Raw genomic sequence first — 19,032 nt, 5'->3', positions numbered from 1 at the left:
TGGCTGAAAGAAGAGCTGTGGTGGAAAACACCACATACCATAATAAAGACATTTGGATTTGCTTTTTCGCGCGCTTTTCTTAACGTCTTTGAACTTTGTATTTTATTGCTATATTTTGTTTGGAAATTCCTTATAATGCTGGGCTCCTGGTTGAAGGTTTCTTAAGTAGATGCACAAGAAAAACAAAATTTCTCCATAAGTTGCTCTATCTTTCTCACTTTATTCTCTTTGGCCGTGTGGGCACAAAAATAATAATAAAAATAAAGTTCTTCATTCTTCTTCTGCATGTAAAAGGATGACTACACTCACACACACACAAACAGGCAACCACCAAAACGTTTCAAATGCACAAGGTCTTTAAAGGAGAGTTTTGAGGTTGGATGGGGTGGCCTGTTTTAAACTCACCCAAATGCTAGTGCTCTCTTAGTTATTTATTACCACCCACTCATACAATCACTGTACAATACACTTGTACTCATTGCGGGCACGTACTCCACCAAATGGAGAAAATTGTATTCGCTTAACTAAGAGTGTCTGTGGGTTGGTGTGCTTGTTTGTCATCAACATCTCCAGAAACAGCAGCCAGAGCACACACCAAGTAATGGGAAAAGTTTTTCATTGTATTCTGGCGTCGGCGGCACAGGAGTGGACGGCAAGCGGCTCATTTGCCAAAATCAAAATAAGTGAGGCGTTTGGGGCATTTAGCGACGGCGGCGGTGGCGGCGATAACTGTGGCTATGTAGCACTCACACAATTTTGGACAGACAATAACAAAACACAATGTAAGACGATATAGTGCAAGTTTATGGCTGCAGGGGGGGGGGGGGTGGTGAAGGGGAGAGATGGAGGTTTACAAAATGCGCGCTTTTATAACACAGGAGGCAGAGTAGTGTTATAAATTAATAAATTACAATTTATGTGTAACTGCTGAAGCTGAATTTTACAGTAAAAATAAAAGTTTTCCAGCATACAGGCAACAACAACATTGGCTGCAGCCGCCGCCGTCGCCATAGCCGAGTTTTACATGAAAATCGATTTTTGTGCTGGAGAAATTAAATTTTCATTATGTGAAAAACAATTTATTTCCTTCTTCTCTTTTTTCTTTTGTTGTTCTTCTTTCTTTCGTTGTATTCTTCTTAAAGAACTCCAAATAAGATAAAGAAGAAATTTTCTCAACAATGTGGCACGGCTAAATGGATGTTAATGTAGAGGATAGTAAATGATAGCCCCCTCCACGACTCAGCTAGCAGGTAGGATATGAAGGGAACTAGGTGAATATTGTGGTGGTGTCTGTAAACCGTATACAAATCCATGTTTCCATCATTAATTAATGACAAGAGAATGTTTAAAAAATAAAATGTTTTAAAATTTAACACAAATTTATCGATGGCCTGCCACAAACAATCAAGAACAAATGAAGGATGAAACCAAAAAGCCGGAAGTTGATTATAAATCGAAAAGAAATTTGTAAAAATCTATTAAAAATTTAATCAGACAAAAAGTTCAAGGAAAAAATTTATGTTTTTTTTTATTCTCAGGAGATTTTGAAATATCCAAAGGGAAAAGTTCCAGTTTTGAGAGAGTTTATATAACTCTCATTTTAATTTATTTAATTATACAAAACAAGCATATTTATTTAGTGTAAAAATAGATATTTTTTTTTCATCATTATACACCCAGCAAAAAAATTTGAAAGTTCTTCTTAAGGCACAACTTTAAAAGCACTTCCCAAAAATGTCCTTCCAAAAATGTTCTTTCTTATAACTGCACAGGAAGTTCATTTGAGTCAATTTTTTATAACTCGTTTTTTTTCATAGTTTTAATGGGAAATTTAAAATTTTATTGTTTCAAATGGTTTAAAAACAGATTAAAAATTAATAAAATGGTAAAAATTATTTAAATTTTGCCGAAAAAAAAATTGCGAATTTCGGAAAATATTTGATGTCAAATGTTCCAGACAAGTGTTATAATGCATTAACAAGTATATACGGCCGTAAGTTCGGCCAGGCCGAATCTCCACCATGGATTGCGTAGAAACTTCTCCGAAAGACTGTCATCCACAATCGAATTAATTGGGTTATGGTATCTTAAAACTTCTTAATATCGTTTTCTAGCCCGAATTGAAATATGGGATTATAAACAATTATGAACTTGATATGGACCAATTTTTGTGTGATTGGGGATCGATTTATCTATGGGCTATATATAACTATAGACCGATATGGACCTAGTTAGGCATGGTTGTTAACGGCCATATACTAGCACAATGTACCAAATTTCAACCGAATCGGATGAATTTTGCTCTTTCAAGGGGCTCCGGAGGACAAATCTGGGGATCGGTTTATATGGGAGCTATATATAATTATGGACCGATATGGACCAATTTTTGCATGGTTGTTAGAGACCATATACTAACACCATGTACCAAATTTCACTCGGATCGGATGAAATTTGCTTCTCTTAGAGGCTCCGCAAGCCAAATCGGGGGATCAGTTTATATGGGGGCTATATATAATTATGGACCGATGTGAACCAATTTTTGCATGGTTGTTAGAGACCCTATACTAACACCATGTACCAAATTTCAACCGAATCGGATGAATTTTGCTCTTCCAAGGGGCTCCGGAGGACAAATCTGGGGATCGGTTTATATGGCGGCTATATATAATTATGGACCGATTTCGGCCAATTTTCGCATGGTTGTTTGAGGCCATATATTAACACCACATACCACATTTCAGCCGGATCGGATGAAATTTGTTTTTCTTAGAGGCTCTGCAAGCCAAATCGGGGGATCGGTTTATATGGGGGCTATATATAATTATGCACTGATGTGGACCAATTTTTGCATGGTTGTTAGAGACCATATACTAACACCATGTACCAAATTTCAGCCGGATCGGATGAAATTTGCTTCTCTTAGAGGCTCCGCAAGCCAAATCGGGGGATCGGTTTATATGGGGGCTATATATAATTATGGACCGATGTGGACCAATTTTTGCATGGTTGTTAGAGACCATATACTAACACCATGTACCAAATTTCAGCCGGATCGCATGAAATTTGCTTCTCTTAGAGGCTCCACAAGCCAAATCTGGGGATCGGTTTATATGGGGGCTATATACAATTATGGACCGATGTGGACCAATTTTTGCATGGTTGTTAGATACCACATACCAACACTATGTACCAAATTTCAGCCGGATCGGATGAAATTTGCTTCTCTTAGAGGCTCGGCAAGCCAAATTTGGGAGTCCGTTTATATGGGGGCTATACGTAAAAGTGGACCGATATGGCCCATTTGCAATACCTTCCGACCTACATCAATAACAACTACTTGTGCGAAGTTTCAAGTTGATAGCTTGTTTCGTTCGGAAGTTAGCTTGATTTCAACAGACGGACGGACGGACATGCTCAGATCGACTCAGAATTTCACCACGACCCAGAATAAAGTATATATGGGGTCTTAGAGCAACATTTCGATGTGTTACAAACGGAATGACAATGTTAATATACCCCCATCCTCTGGTGGAGGGTATAAAAATAGAATTTCATTTAAATTAAATTTTATTGATTATTTATTTGTTCTACTAATTTCCAAAGTTTTGAAATACCCAATATCCAAGGGTCAACAAATCCATCCATAAAATTTTATAACAATTTAAATTAAATTAAATTAATAATGCATTAATTAATTAAAAAAAAATATTTCAAAATAAAAAACAAAAATCGAGTTATTAGAAAGCAATTGACGCTGAAAGTACAAAGGAATATATTTAAAAAATATAATATTATGCAGCACAATAAAATTTCCTAATATAAATATGAGTTATTTATTTTCATCAAGCTCATTCTGTTTTTTAAATCTCAGGGAATATGAAATTATTGCACGAAAAAATCCCACTCTTTATTTTTGTATAAAAAAAAAAAAACTTTTGAAAAAATGTTTCATGCATGCCCACTAAGAAATGTATATTGTATATCATAGATTTCATTGAGGATTTAATACCTAGAAAATTTAAAAATTTCCAATAGAAATTTTTTCAAGAAATCTAAATCAATCTAAATTAAATTATTCATACAATGATTTAATATTCCTAGGATATAAAATATTAATATTTTTTTTTAATACTTCAGGAAAATCAATTTTTTTTTTTAATTAAAAAAAAAATCTTATAAACAAATGTTTCATAAAATAAAACGTTAAAGATTTCATTACGTTTACGGGAATATAAAAAAATCAAGTATTTAATATAAAAATAATTTATATTGAAATTGCCTTATATATTAAAAGGAAATATCAACCAATAAAGGAAAAAATATCAACCAATAAAGTGTATATTATTATACCCTCCACCATAGGATGGGGGGTATATTAACTTAGTCATTCCGTTTGTAACACATCGAATTGTTGCTCTAAAACCCCATAAAGTATTTATATTTTGGGTCGTGGTGAAATTCTGAGTCGATCTAAGCATGTCCGTCCGTCCGTCTGTTTAAATCACGCCAACTTCCGAACGAAACAAGCTATCTACTTGAAACTTGGCAAACTTTTACGTAGAGCCCCCATATAAACGGACCCCCAAATTTGGCTTGCAGATCCTCGGCTGAAATTTGGTACATGGTGTTAGTATATGCTCCCTAACAACCATGCAACACTTGGTTCACATCGGTCCATAATTATATATAGCCCCCTTGTAAACCGATCCCCCGATTTGGCTTACGGAGCCTCTAAGAGAAGCAAATTTCATCCGATCCGGCTGAAATTCGATACATGGTGTTAGTATATGGTCGCTAACAAACATGCAAAAATTTGTCCCCATCGGTCCATAATTGTATATAGCCCCCATATAAACGGACCACCAAATTTGGCTTGTGATTCCTCTAAGAGAAGCAAATTTCATCCGTTCCGGCTGAAATTTGGTACATGGTGTTAGTATATGGTCTTTAACAAATATGCAAAAATTGGTCCATATCGGTCTATAGTTATATATAGCCGATCCCCAAAATAATCTATCAAAATTTTATTTCTATAGAAAATTTTGTCAAAAATTTTATTACTATAGAAACATTTTGCTAAAATTTTATTTCAATAGAAAATTTTGTCAAAATTTTATTTCTATAGAAAAGTTTGTCAACATTTTATTTCTATAGAAAATTTTGTCAAAAATTTTGTTTTATTACTATAGAACATTTTGTCAAAATTTTATTACTACACAACATTTTGTCAAAATGTTATTTCTATAGAAAATTTTGTCAAAATTTTATTACTATAGAAAATTTTGTCAAAGTTTTGTTACTATACAACATTTTGTTAAAATTTTATTTCTATAGAAAATTTTGTTAAAATTTTATTTCGATAGAAAATTTTGTCAAAATTTTATTTCTATACAAAATTTTGTCAAAATTGTATTTCTATAGAAAATTTTGTCAAAATTTTATTTCTATAGAAAATTTTGTCAAAATTTTATTTCTATAGAAAATTTTGTCAAAATTTTATTTCTATAGAAAATTTTGTCAAAATTTTATTTCTATAGAAAAATTTGTCAAAATTTTATTTCTATAGAAAATTTTGTCAAAATTTTATTTCTATAGAAAATTTTGTCAAAATTTTATTTCTATAGAAAATTTTGTCAAAATTTTATTTCTATAGAAAATTTTGTCAAAAATTTATTACTACACAACATTTTGTCAAAATTTTATTTCTATAGAAAAATTTGTCAAAATTGTATTTCTATAAAAATTTGGCAAAACTTTATTACTATAGAAAATTTTGTCAAAATTGTATTTCTATAGAAAATTTTGTCACAATTTTATTTCTATAGAAAATTTTATCAAAATTTTATTACTATGCAACATTTTGTCAAAATTTTATTTCTATAGAAAATGTTGTCAAAATTGTATTTCTATATAAAGTTTTGTCAAAATTTTATTTCTATAGAAAATTTAGTCAACATTTTATATCTATAGAACATTTTCTTAAATTTTATTACTATACAACATTTTGTCAAAATTTTAGTTCGGTAGAAAATTTTGTCAAGATTTTATTTCTATAGAAAATTTTGTCAAAAATTTTATTACTATAGAAACATTTGCCAAAATTTTATTTGTATTGAAAATTGTGTCAAAATTTTATTTCTATAGAAAAGTTTGTCAACATTTTATTTCTATAGAAAATTTTTTTAAAATTTTATTTCTATAGAAAATTTTGTCAAAATTTTGTTTCTATAGAAAATTCTGTCAAATTTTATTTCTATAGAAAATTTTGTCAAAATTTTATTTCTATAGAAAAATTTGTCAAAATTTTATTTCTATAGAAAATGTTCTTAAATTTTATTACTATACAACATTTTGTCAAAATTTTATTACTATACAACATTTTGTCAAAATTTTATTACTATACAACATTTTGTCAAAATTTTATTTCTGTAGAAAATTTTGTCAAAAATTTTATTACTATAGAAAAATTTTGCCAAAATTTTATTTCTATTGAAAATTGTGTCAAAATTTTATTTCTATAGAAAAGTTTGTCAACATTTTATTTCTATAGAAAATTTTGTTAAAATTTTATTTCTATAGAAAATTTTGTAATTCTGTCAAAATTGTATTTCTATAGAAAATGTTGTCAAAATTGTATTTCTATAGAAAAATTTATCAAAATTTTGTTTCTATAGAAAAATTTGTCAACATTTTATTTCTATAGAAAATTTTGTCAAAATTTTGTTTCTATAGAAAATTTTGTCAAAATTTTATTTCTATAGAAAATGTTATCAAAATTTTATTTCTATAGAAATTTTTGTCAAAATGGATCCAGTCTTTAGTACAAGTTTCTATGCAATCCATGGTGGAGGGGTACATAAGATTCGGCCTGGCCGAACTTACGGTGGTATATACTTGTTTTTTATTTTTTATTTTTTAATTTCTAAAACATTTTAGGAAATATCCTAGGGATAACAACTGCATCTATAAAATCTTATGACAATCTAAATTATTTATTTTTTTGCTGAAGGAAAATGAAAGAGAACGTAGAAAAATATTTTTGTTTTAATTAAAAAATTACTCGATAAAATGACAAAAGGATATATTTAAAAGACAAATTAAATTTTATTTAAAAAAAAATTATTTATTTGGAGTTAAATTTTATTTTTGTTTTTTCGAAATTTTCCACAGCTTAAAGAAACTATCCTTTTTTTTAAGTATGTCTCAAATATTTTATGAACTAAAGTTCAATAAATAAAGTTCAATGACCGTGCGTATAAATTCAATATGAACTAAAGCAGAAGAAAATTTTACGATTCCCAAAAATAGTAAGAATGAACTACTGTGTAATTAAAATGGTCATGATTTGATTTCGTTCTTTAATTTAGTTCATTTTTTTCCTCTGTGGGAGGCTGTAATTTCATGATTGGTAGTTAAAAAGTACTCAAGGGCATTAAATTTTCCTGGTTTTAACAAAGCTTTGTGTTTGTTGTTTATATATAATGGGGAGGAAGTAAATATTTTGCTTGTGTTCGAAAGCTATTATTTGATATTTTTTTTAAATATCAAATTTTGTTTTCTTCTTGGTGTTCCAATTTTATACAGTAATTATATCCCAACCATCAATGATCTATTGTATGAATTCGAATTAAAATATAGATCAACATTTACAAAAGATTCATTTGATTTGAAAAAAAAAACTTTCATTTGAAATGAAAAAGGTTTCACTTTTTTTTGTAAAAGGTTTCGTTTGATTTGAAAAAGGTTTCACTTCATTTGAAAAAAAAAAAAATAATTTGATTTGGAAAAGGTTTCATTTCTATTGTAAAAGGTTTCGTTTGATTTGAAAAAGGTTTCACTTGATTTGAAAAAAAAAAATAATTTGATTTGAAAAAGGTTTCATTTGAAGTGAGTCTAAAAAAGTCAAATTTGTGGTCTATATTGGGGCTCTATTTAGTTATGGGCCCATATGGACCATTCGATTTTTAAGATGGCACAATTCGACACAAGATTTCAGGACATGCAAAAAAAAATCAAACTGATATCTTAATCAGTCTATGTAGAGACTTTACCTATATATAGACCTCTTAAAAACAAGAAGTCTTTGTTGCAAATTTTACGCACACATCTCTATTCGTTCGAAAGATAGTGGGAAATGGACGAAAAGACGGATGGACCAATATGGCTATAGTAGATTTTTGATCAAAATATCAACGGAAGTAAGAAAGGGATATGGGACCAATATTTCCATTCGTTGGTATACCCACATCCCCCATGGTGGTACACTGAAAGAAGATTTTTTTTTATGAACAAAATATTAACCAAAATAAGTTTTCTTTTGATACAAAAAAATTCTTTTTTTTTAAAGCTAAAAAAAAACAGATTTGAAAAAGAAAGATTGCTGGTATTTTTATAAATTATAAAAAAGAGGAATATTGTTTGTCCAATATCTCAATCGGCAGGAAATTGTTGTTTTAAAAAATGTTCTTAGAAATCTTCACACTCAAAGAAAAACTACCGTCCTAAGAACCGAAATTTTAGACAAACCAAAATACGAATTTATGCCAAGCAATGTACTCAATTTTTTTTTATTTATTATTTATTGTATTTATATTTCAATCCGGAGGAAAATAATATTTTTGTTTTGTGTGTAGATATAAAAAAAAATCCATAAATTATTGTCTACTCAAAGAAAAACTACACCCAAAAAAAAAAAAAAAGTGAACCCTTCATGGTGGGTTTTTTTTAGAAAATTTTAACTAAAATGATTTTCTAATTGCAAATAAATTAATACTTTTACAAATAAATTAATACTTTTTGTCAAATTAAAGAAAATTTATTATTTTTAATATTTTTTTCTGTTGTTTAAGAAAATCTCAAATTTTTAAAACGTCTTTAACACCATACGAAATTCAAGACAGGTACAATTTTAGTAAAAATTTACTAAAATTTGTTTGCTTTTATATGTTTTTTTTACTGTCAAAAGCATACTTTGATTTTTAAATATTTCGTTATTCAGAAAAGAAAACTTTTCTTTCAGCATAGATCAGTTGTTGATAAATAAAATTTTAAACAAAAGTGAAATATTTTAAAAATGTTTTTAATTAATACAACAACAAAAATCCCAAATTCAAATAATTCTTGCTAATTAACAAATTTATTTTAATTGTAATTACAATAAAAATAAATATTGTATTTACAGCATAGATCAGTTGTTGATAAATAAAATTTTAAAAAACAGTGAAATATTTTAAAAATATTTTTAATTAATACAACAACAAAAATCCCAAATTCAAATAATTCTTGCTAATTAACAAATTTATTTTCAGCTGTAAAATTTATATTGAATGAAAGCAAATAAAACCTAACACATTATGAGACTTATTCCACTAAGTCACTCACAAACACTATACACAAAATATATGTAAATACCGTTATTTCGCACAAACAGAAACCAAATACCAATGAAAATATTATAGTGGTTTACGACAATAAATTATTTAAACTTTCACAATTTTTCTGATTTTTATAATCATAGTTTGTTCACAAATTTCTACAAAAAAAAAAACAAAAATGTTTTAATATTTTCTTTTTTATAATAATTCCAATTAAAACCAAAAATTTTCACCTACACTGTGAAATTGTATTTGAAATGTTCAAACAAAAATCCACCACGATCAATAAAGAACGGCTCTCCTCCCTCTACATTTAATTATCATGCAACATAAAATATCAACAAACACCATATGCGACACTCAGGCTTATTCCATTAATTCACTCACTCTCACAAAAAAGAAAATGTAAACAAAAAATAAATACCGTTATGGCCCAAAAAAAAATGCTTCAACGTAGATACTTAGCAAAACAAAAACACACACACAGACAGACAATATTCTCATACACATTATACAAAAGGGTAGGGTGGGTGGATGGATTTTTCCCCCCACATTCACTAAAAGAAAATGTAACCGGAAATGGTTAATTAATTTGTCACATTTGGAAGAAGAGTCTAGATAAAGTCAAAATTACAATTCTAAAAATATTTTGATATGTAAACTCACTCTTAGAAAATGTTTTATAGGCTTTAGTTTTCTTATTTCTTTAAATTATTTATTTTTCTATTTTGGTTTTCAACGTTAAAACCGATAAATTTTTAGATATTTAATAAATTAATTTTTTTGAAATTTTTTATTGACTTGGGTTTTTTTCACAATTTTATTTTAAAATATTTTTATTTTGTTATTGTTTTCTTTTTTATATAATATTTGTTCTTTCCTTTTATTTATTTCAAGACGTTTGTATTTGTTTCTATTACATTTTTTCCCCCACACAAATTAAATAATTTATTTTATTTCAAATAAATAACTGCACTTGCACTGCACTCGCGCGTTAATGTTTTTGACTAAACATCTTCTTGGGGGGCTTGCTTGAATTGTATAGTTAAGTTGTTGCTTGCACGTCTAGCCTTATCCACAGCATAAAAACACACACGCGCACACACACACACAGACACATATACAACGAACCAGCTGAGAGAACAACTGACAACTAACTGTTTTGACGTAGTGTACACACGACGAGACGACGGTTGAATGTGAACTGATTGTTGTTCCATGAATGAAATTTGGTTGTGGTCAAAAACACATGCCTGCCAAACACAGCAGGCAATGGAAATGCGGCTCTGGTGAAATGACGTTGGCGTAGACGTCAATGTATACAATATGGTAGTTAATATTACGCTCTCTCGTTCTCTGGTCTCTCGCTTGGGTTATGATGGTTAGTGAGTGCGTAGATTAAATTGTTGTTATTCTTATTGCAGGTAAGGCTAGATGCTGCTGCCCATGGTGCATTATCCATGACGTTGGCGTTAACGTTGCTTTGCTGCATTTCTTGTTATGGGTATTTAATAAATTTTTATTTTATTTCCTTGGTTCTCTTCATAGTGGAATTTTGTTTTGGTGTGTATGACCTGAGAGTATGGGTATTCTCCCAATTTTCGGATATCTCTTGGTATATGTAGTAGGTATGTGTGAAGGTGTGATTTTGCTTCTACCGGTTTATTTATTGTGATACATTATGGTAAACGAAACACAAACTAAAACTTCTTAGGGCGAATATGGTATACAAGAGAACATTTATATCTATAATGAATAAATAAGAGAGTCTTTCGCTCTTTTGTAATTTTTTTTATTAAGAGATTTTATACTTAAGTAAGCGTGGGTTTTGGATGTTGAGTATTTTTTTTTTTGGTTTTAACAAGCGAATATTGCGATCTTGTTTTTCTTTATCTTTGAAAATGTTATGAAATAAAAACAGACTTTTTAAATTACAGGGTAATGTTACCGCCTTTAGAGCTCAATTAAATGTACACAACTCCTAATGGAAACAAAAAGAAAACGTGCATTTTTTTCTTGTAATGGTGATCATGCCATTATTATACATTAATTTTAAGCAAAAGGATTTTACTATTAAAGGTTGTCGGTCATATTATACATTTTAATGAGCTATACATTTGCTCCTACAATGATATAGGGTCAACAATTTTGGTATTTGAGGCGAATAATTGGTTACCAAAAGTTCTAGATTTATTACCATTAACTTCACAATATGCTTGGCAGTAATGACCTACATATACATACTATAAAATAAAAATATAACAAAACACACATACACACCGCCATAGGATAGGGGTATAATAATATTGCCATTCCCTTTTGATGCAAAACTATTTTCTTTAAAATGATTCAGAAAAATTGTCTTTTTTTTTAATTTGATTTAATTTGTCGCAATTTTTCGGGCTCAGAAATGGAATATCTCGCATTTTACTCAATTTTAGGAATAAATTTCTTTTAAATAAATAAATTTTATTTCAAAGAAAGTTTATAGGGTTTGCTTTAAAGCATTTTTTCATTAAATTTAGGGCAGGAATCTTTGAAATATGTGTCACTCCCTTAAAGTCGTATGTATTTGCAAATTTTCTTTAAAGTATAGAAAAACATTTTTGATCCAAAGAAATATTTAAATTTTATTTGTTTTCTTGAAGTTAAGTCATTTTTTATTATAATTAAAAATTATAAAAAAAAAATTTTAAAACAAACAGCACTAGTAGCTAAGGCTAGGGTTGAGACAATTAACTGAGATATTGACTTAAATTTTATTTGTTTTTTTTATGTTAAGAAGTCATTTTTTATTAAAATCTTTATTATAATTAAAACTTATAAAAAAAAGTTTAAAACAACTCGGCTTGAAACATTGTTTACTTTGTTCTGTTATAATTTGATTTTTTTAAACTTAATTTTAACGTTAAAATATTGCAAAAAAAGAATGAAATTTTGATAAATGCGAACTATATCATAATTTTAATTTTATACAGTGCAGATTTAAAGCTAGATATCTCCCAAAAAGCTGTCTTTATTTTAAAGAAGGCGCATTTTTAGTTCGCAATCAAGAGCAAAACCCCCAAGGGAATGGTTAAAATTTATATCCAGATAAACTTTTTTCGAATACAGATGAATCCGAGAGTCAAGCAATATATTCACACTGAAAAAAGTGTTCCCTTTTCCGAGGAAGGGATTTGACCAAACGATTTTTTATACGCGACAAAAAATATTTTTAAAGTAAAATAAGTATATACGGCCGTAAGTTCGACCAGGCCGAATCTTATGTACCCTCCACCATGGATTGCGTAGAAACTTCTACGAAAGACTGTCATCCACAATCGAAATACTTGGGTTGTGGTATCTTAAAACTTCTTAACATCGTTTTCTAAATTGTGAGTTAGTCCCATACGTTGTATATATTAGACCAAAAAGTTATGTATAGTCAAGTCTACAAATAATTACGAATCGATATGGACTTTTTGCACGGTACGTAGAGAGCCAGAATTGAAATATGGGGGTCGTTTATATGGGGGTTATATACAATTATGAACTTGATATGGACCAATTTTTGTGTGATTGGAAATCGATTTATCTGAGGGGTATATATATATAACTATAGACCGATATGGACCTAGTTAGGCATGGTTGTTTACGACCATATACTAGCACAATGTACCAAATTTAAACTCACTCGGATGAAATTTGCCCCTCCAAGAGGCTCCAAAACCAAATCTCGGGATCGGTTTATATGGGGGCTATATATGATTATGGACTGATTATGGAAAAGTGGTCCACTTTTGGCATGGTTGTTAAATATCATATACGATCACCACATACTAAATTTCAAGCAGATCGGATGAATTTTGCTTCTCCAAAAGGCACCGGAGGTCAAATCTGGGGGTCGGTTTATATGGGAGCTATATATAATTATGGAGTGATAGGAACCAATTCCTGCATGGTTGTTGGATACCATATACTAACATCACGTACCAAATTTAAACTGGAGGTCAAATCTAGGGATCGGTTTATATTGGGCCTATATATAATTATGGACCGATTTCGACCAATTTTTGCATGGGAGTTTGAGGCCATATATTAACACCATGTACCAAATTTCAACTGAATCAGATGATCGGTTTATATGGGGGCTTTATATAATTATGGACCGATGTGGAGCAATTTTTGCATGTTTGTTAGAGACCATATACTAACACCATGTACCAAATTTCAGCCGGATCGGATGAAATTTGCTGCTCTTAGAGGCCTCGCACACCAAATCGGGGGATGGGTTTATATGGGGGCTATATATAATTATGGGTCGATGTGGACCAATTTTTGCATGGTCATTAGAGAACATATACCAACACCATGTACCAAATTTCAGCCGGATCGGATGAAATTTGCTTCTCTTTGAGGCTCCGCAAGCCAAATCTGGGGATCGGTTTATATGGGGTCTATATATAATTATAGACCGATGTGGACAAATTTTTGCATGGTTGTTAGAGACCATATACTAACACAATGTACCAAATTTCAGCCGGATCGGATCAAATTTGCTTCTCTTAGAGCAATCGTAAGCCAAATTTGGGGGTCCGTTTATATGGGGGCTATACGTAAAAGTGGACTGATATGGCCCATTTGCAATACCATCCGACCTACATCAATAACAACTACTTGTGCCAGGTTTCAAGTCGATAGCTTGTTTCGTTCGGAAGTTAGCGTGATTTCAACAGACGGCGGACGAACGGACGGACGTACATGCTCAGATCGACTCAGAATTTCACCACGACCCAGAATATATATACTTTATGGGGTCTTAGAGCAATATTTCGATGTGTTACAAACGGAATGACAAAGTTAATATACCCCCATCCTATGGTGGAGGGTATAAAAATGTTAAAAACAAATACGTTAAAATATTGCAAAAAAAATAATGAAATTTCGATAAATGCGAACTATATCATAATTTTAATTTTATACAGCGGAGATTTAAAGCTAGATATCTCCCGAGAGTCAAGCAAGATATTCACACTGAAAAAAGTGTTTCCTTTTCCGACGAAGGGATTTGACCAAACGATGTTTTATACGCAACAAAAAAAAATTTAAAGTAAAAAAATGTTTTTAAAGCAAATAAAACAAGTAAAGGGTGATTCTTTTGAGGTTAGGATTTTCATGCATTAGTATTTGACAGATCACGTGGGATTTCAGACATGGTGTCAAAGAGAAAGATGCTCAGTATGCTTTGACATTTCATCATGAATACACTTACTAACGAGCAACGCTTGCAAATCATTGAATTTTATTACCAAAATCAGTGTTCGGTTCGAAATGTGTTTATCGACAAATTTTGTTCAGCGATGAGGCTCATTTCTGGTTGAATGGCTACGTAAATAAGCAAAATTGCCGCATTTGGAGTGAAGAGCAACCAGAAGCCGTTCAAGAACTGCCCATGCATCCCGAAAAATGCACTGTTTGTTGTGGTTTGTACGCTGGTGGAATCATTGGACCGTATTTTTTCAAAGATGCTGTTGGACGCAACGTTACGGTGAATGGCGATCGCTATCGTTCGATGCTAACAAACTTTTTGTTGCCAAAAATGGAAGAACTGAACTTGGTTGACATGTGGTTTCAACAAGATGGCGCTACATGCCACACAGCTCGCGATTCTATGGCCATTTTGAGGGAAAACTTCGGAGAACAATTCATCTCAAGAAATGGACCGGTAAGTTGGCCACCAAGATCATGCGCCTTTAGACTATTTTTTGTGGGGCAACGTCAAGTCTAAAGTCTACAGAAATAAGCCAGCAACTATTCCAGCTTTGGAAGACAACATTTCCGAAGAAATTCGGGCTATTCCGGCCGAAATGCTCGAAAAAGTTGCCCAAAATTGGACTTTCCGAATGGACCACCTAAGACGCAGCCGCGGTCAACATTTAAATGAAATTATCTTCAAAAAGTAAATGTCATGGACCAATCTAACGTTTCAAATAAAGAACCGATGAGATTTTGCAAATTTTATGCGTTTTTTTTTAAAAAAAAGTTATCAAGCTCTTAACAAATCACCCTTTATATACGGCCGTAAGTTCGGCCAGGCCGAATCTTATGTACCCTCCACCATGGATTGCGTAGAAACTTCTGAGAAAGACTGTCACCGACAATCGAATTACTTGGGTTGTTGTATCTTAAAACTTCTTAACGTCGTTTTCTAATATAATATGAAATATGGGGGTCGTTTATATGGGGTCTATGAGGACTACATATAATTATGGATCAATGTGAACCAAAGTTTGCATGTTTGTTAAAGACCATATACTACCACCACGTACCAAATTTCAACCAGATCGGATGAATTTTGCTTCTATAAAAGGCACCGGAGGGGATCGCTTTATATGGGAGCTATATATAATTATGAACTCATATGAACCAATTCCTGCATTGTTGTTGGATACCATATACTAACTTCAGGTACCAAATTTCTTCCAAGAGGCTCCGGAGGTCAAATCTGGGGATCGGTTTATATAGGGCCTATATATAATTATGGACCGATTTCGACCAATTTTTGCATGGGTGTTTGAGGCCATATATTAACACCACGTACCAAATCTCAACTGAATCAGATGAATTTTGGTCTTCCAAGAGGCTGCGGAGGTCAAATCTGGTGATCGGTTTATATGGGGGCTATATATAATTATGGACCGATGTGGACTAATTTTTGCATGGTCATTTGAGACCATATATTAACACCATGTACCAAATTTCAGCCGGATCGGATGAAATTTGCTTCTCTTAGAGGCTCCGCAAGCCAAATCGGGGGATCGGTTTATATGGGGGCTATATATAATTATGGACCGATGTAGACCAATTTTTGCATGGTTGTTAGAGACCATATACTAAAACCATGTACCAAATTTCAGCCGGATCCGATGAAATTTGCTTCTCTTTGAGGCTCCGCAAGCCAAATCTGGGGATCGGTTTATATGGGGTCTATATATAATTATAGACCGATGTGGACAAATTTTTGCATGGTTGTTAGAGACCATATACTAACACCATGTACCAAATTTCAGCCGGATCGGATGAAATTTGCTTCTCTTAGAGGATTCGCAAGCCAAATCGGGGGATCGGTTTATATGGGGTCTATATATAATTATAGACCGATGTGGACAAATTTTTGCATGGTTGTTAGAGACCATATACTAACACCATGTACCAAATTTCAGCCGGATCGGATGAAATTTGCTTCTCTTAGAGCAATCGCAAGCCAAATTTGGGGGTCCGTTTATATGGGGGCTATACGTAAAAGTGGACCGATATGGCCCATTTGCAATACCATCCGACCTACATCAATAACAACTACTTGTGCCAAGTTTCAAGTCGATAGCTTGTTTCTTTCGGAAGTTAGGTGATTTCAACAGACGGACGGACGGACATGCTCAGATCGACTCAGAATTTCACCACGACCCAGAAAACATATACTTTATGGGGTCTTAGAGCAATATTTCGATGTGTTACAAACGGAATGACAAAGTTAATATACCCCCCATCCTATGGTGGAGGGTATAAAAATACTCGAGACAATTGATGTACAGCTTGTCATTACGGCTAAGTTAGGCTAAAGATTAGGTTAGAGTGGCGGCCCGATTAAGTTTCAGGCTCACTTAGACTATTGAGTCCATTGTGATACTACATTAACTAAAAGTACCTATTACATATGGGCACTTCTAGTTTTAGCCGCTGAACCTTCTCGATTATTTTCTTCTGTTGAACCAACCAGATTGTTCCAAAAACATTAGCAGACTGCTTAAGTTAACGTTTTCCAGGTCCGCCAGTAATCTAAAGCTATATGCCCCTAAAATTTGCTTACGCCTTACACAAAATGCAGGACACTCACACAAGAGGTGTTTAATTGAGTCCTTTTCCTCCGCATCATGACAGTCATTATACTTCCCGCCAATAGTTTTTGCAAAATCGCCTATCAGGCAGCGACCCGTTATAGCAGATATCAGGAGTGATATCTGACGTCTCGAGAACACTAGCATATCTAGTGTGCGGTTTAAGTATAAATGGGGCCATATTTGCTTGGTGTCGTTACAATCCTTGCAATTCTCCCATCGAACATTTGCCATCATAACAGCCTTCTCACACAGTATGAGCTTGCAGGTAGCCAGGGGCATACCAACAGATTCTAGTTCCCCCGGAATATGTAAGGTAGTCCCTAGCCTCACTAACTCATCCGCTTCGCAGTTCCCCGGTATGTTCCTATTCACCTACCTATATTAGGTGAATATTGTACTGCTCAGCCATCTCATTGAGAGATTTGCGGCAGTTGATCGCCGTTTTCGAGTTGACGAACACAGAGTCCAGGGATTTTATTGCAGGTTGACTGTCTGAGTATATATTAATGCCAACATTTTTTGGAACATTAGTTCTCAGCCAATTCGCCACCTCTCTTATTGATAATATTTCAGCCTGAAAAACACTACAGTAATCTTTCGCTAATCGAAGTTCCAGATCTTTAGAATATACTCCGAAACCCACTTGTCCATTCAATTTGGAGCCATCCGTGTAGAAATCTATATCTCGTTTATTTCCCGGGGCCTGTGTGCACCACGCCTCACTGTTGGGAATTAGAGTTTCAAACTTTTTGTCGAAAAGTGGTGTCGCCAAAGTATAATCCACTACGTTAGGCACATCTGGCATTATTTTGAGGACCGAACTGTAACCGTAACTTTTTTCCGACCACAGCGATAGCTCGCGCAACCGCTCAGTCGTTCTTGCAGCTGACTGTTTGGCCAAAATGTCTAAAGGCAATAGATGCAGCATGACTTTAAGGGAATTTGTTCCTGTCTTGCTGAATACGCCTGAGATACACAAGTACGCCATACGCTGAACCTTGTCTAAATTTGTCAGCTGGTGAAGTGCCGTCCACCAGACTACAACACCATATAGCATTATAGGTCTAACCACAGCCGTGTATAGCAAATACACAATTTTTGGTTTTAGGCCCCACTTTTTTTACTATTTCCTTTTTGCACGAGTACAAAGCTATCGTTGCTTTCCTCGCCCTTTCTTCAATATTAAGCTTAAAGTTCAGCTTCCTTCGGCTAAGTTACTCCATCGTTCCGTCCATCAACCGTGATAAACATTATTGTCATCACACATATATCAGTGTATCAATCTCCTATAGTGCTTGTACTAACCTAGAACACTCATAGAAAAAATCGTGAACAGCGTGCATGTTTCAAAACGATCTGTTCATGAAAGTAAACCATAAACAATCGACGGTGTCAATCTGACAACGATAAAATAACACAATGCGTTGCCAAAACAACAACCAGCCTTCATGATCAGTCAATTACCCGTCCAGACTCCCCATTCTAATCTAACATCGCACGTACATTCCCACCATCCCTTCAGGGAGAGGTTTGTAGATCCCCATAACCCCATAGCACCTAACTTCCCGTACCTTAATGCGTCCACACTTGCGTGTGAGGTAATTCCAACTACATCTTCAAACACATGTGTCACAACCATGGATGCCACAGTAGGTAGAATTCTACCAAATATGGTAGATTGGTAGAATTCTTGATGTTTTGGTAGATTTTGATAAATATTCCTCTCCAACTAAGAGGTACTACAAAAAAATCAAATTTTGATAAATTTTCTATAGAAA

General features: G+C 32.6%; 1 protein-coding gene across 2 annotated transcripts in view; it reads right to left on the bottom strand.

Annotated features, from left to right (window-relative positions):
* bab2 (bric a brac 2) overlaps positions 1–10,557 on the bottom strand; it is a 174,855-nt gene extending 164,298 nt beyond the window's left edge. For both annotated transcript variants that reach the window (XM_075303876.1, XM_075303877.1), the window contains exon 1: positions 10,041–10,557. The gene's annotated coding sequence lies outside the window, so the exon portion shown is untranslated. The remainder of the gene's footprint in view (positions 1–10,040) is intronic.
* Between the last annotated feature and the right edge of the window lie 8,475 nt (positions 10,558–19,032).

Source organism: Haematobia irritans, chromosome 4 (assembly GCF_050003625.1).
Source record: "Haematobia irritans isolate KBUSLIRL chromosome 4, ASM5000362v1, whole genome shotgun sequence".
NCBI classification, from domain to species: domain Eukaryota; kingdom Metazoa; phylum Arthropoda; class Insecta; order Diptera; family Muscidae; genus Haematobia; species Haematobia irritans.
Note: the sequence above shows the minus strand (reverse complement) of the source record. Positions and strands in the feature narration are given on the sequence as shown.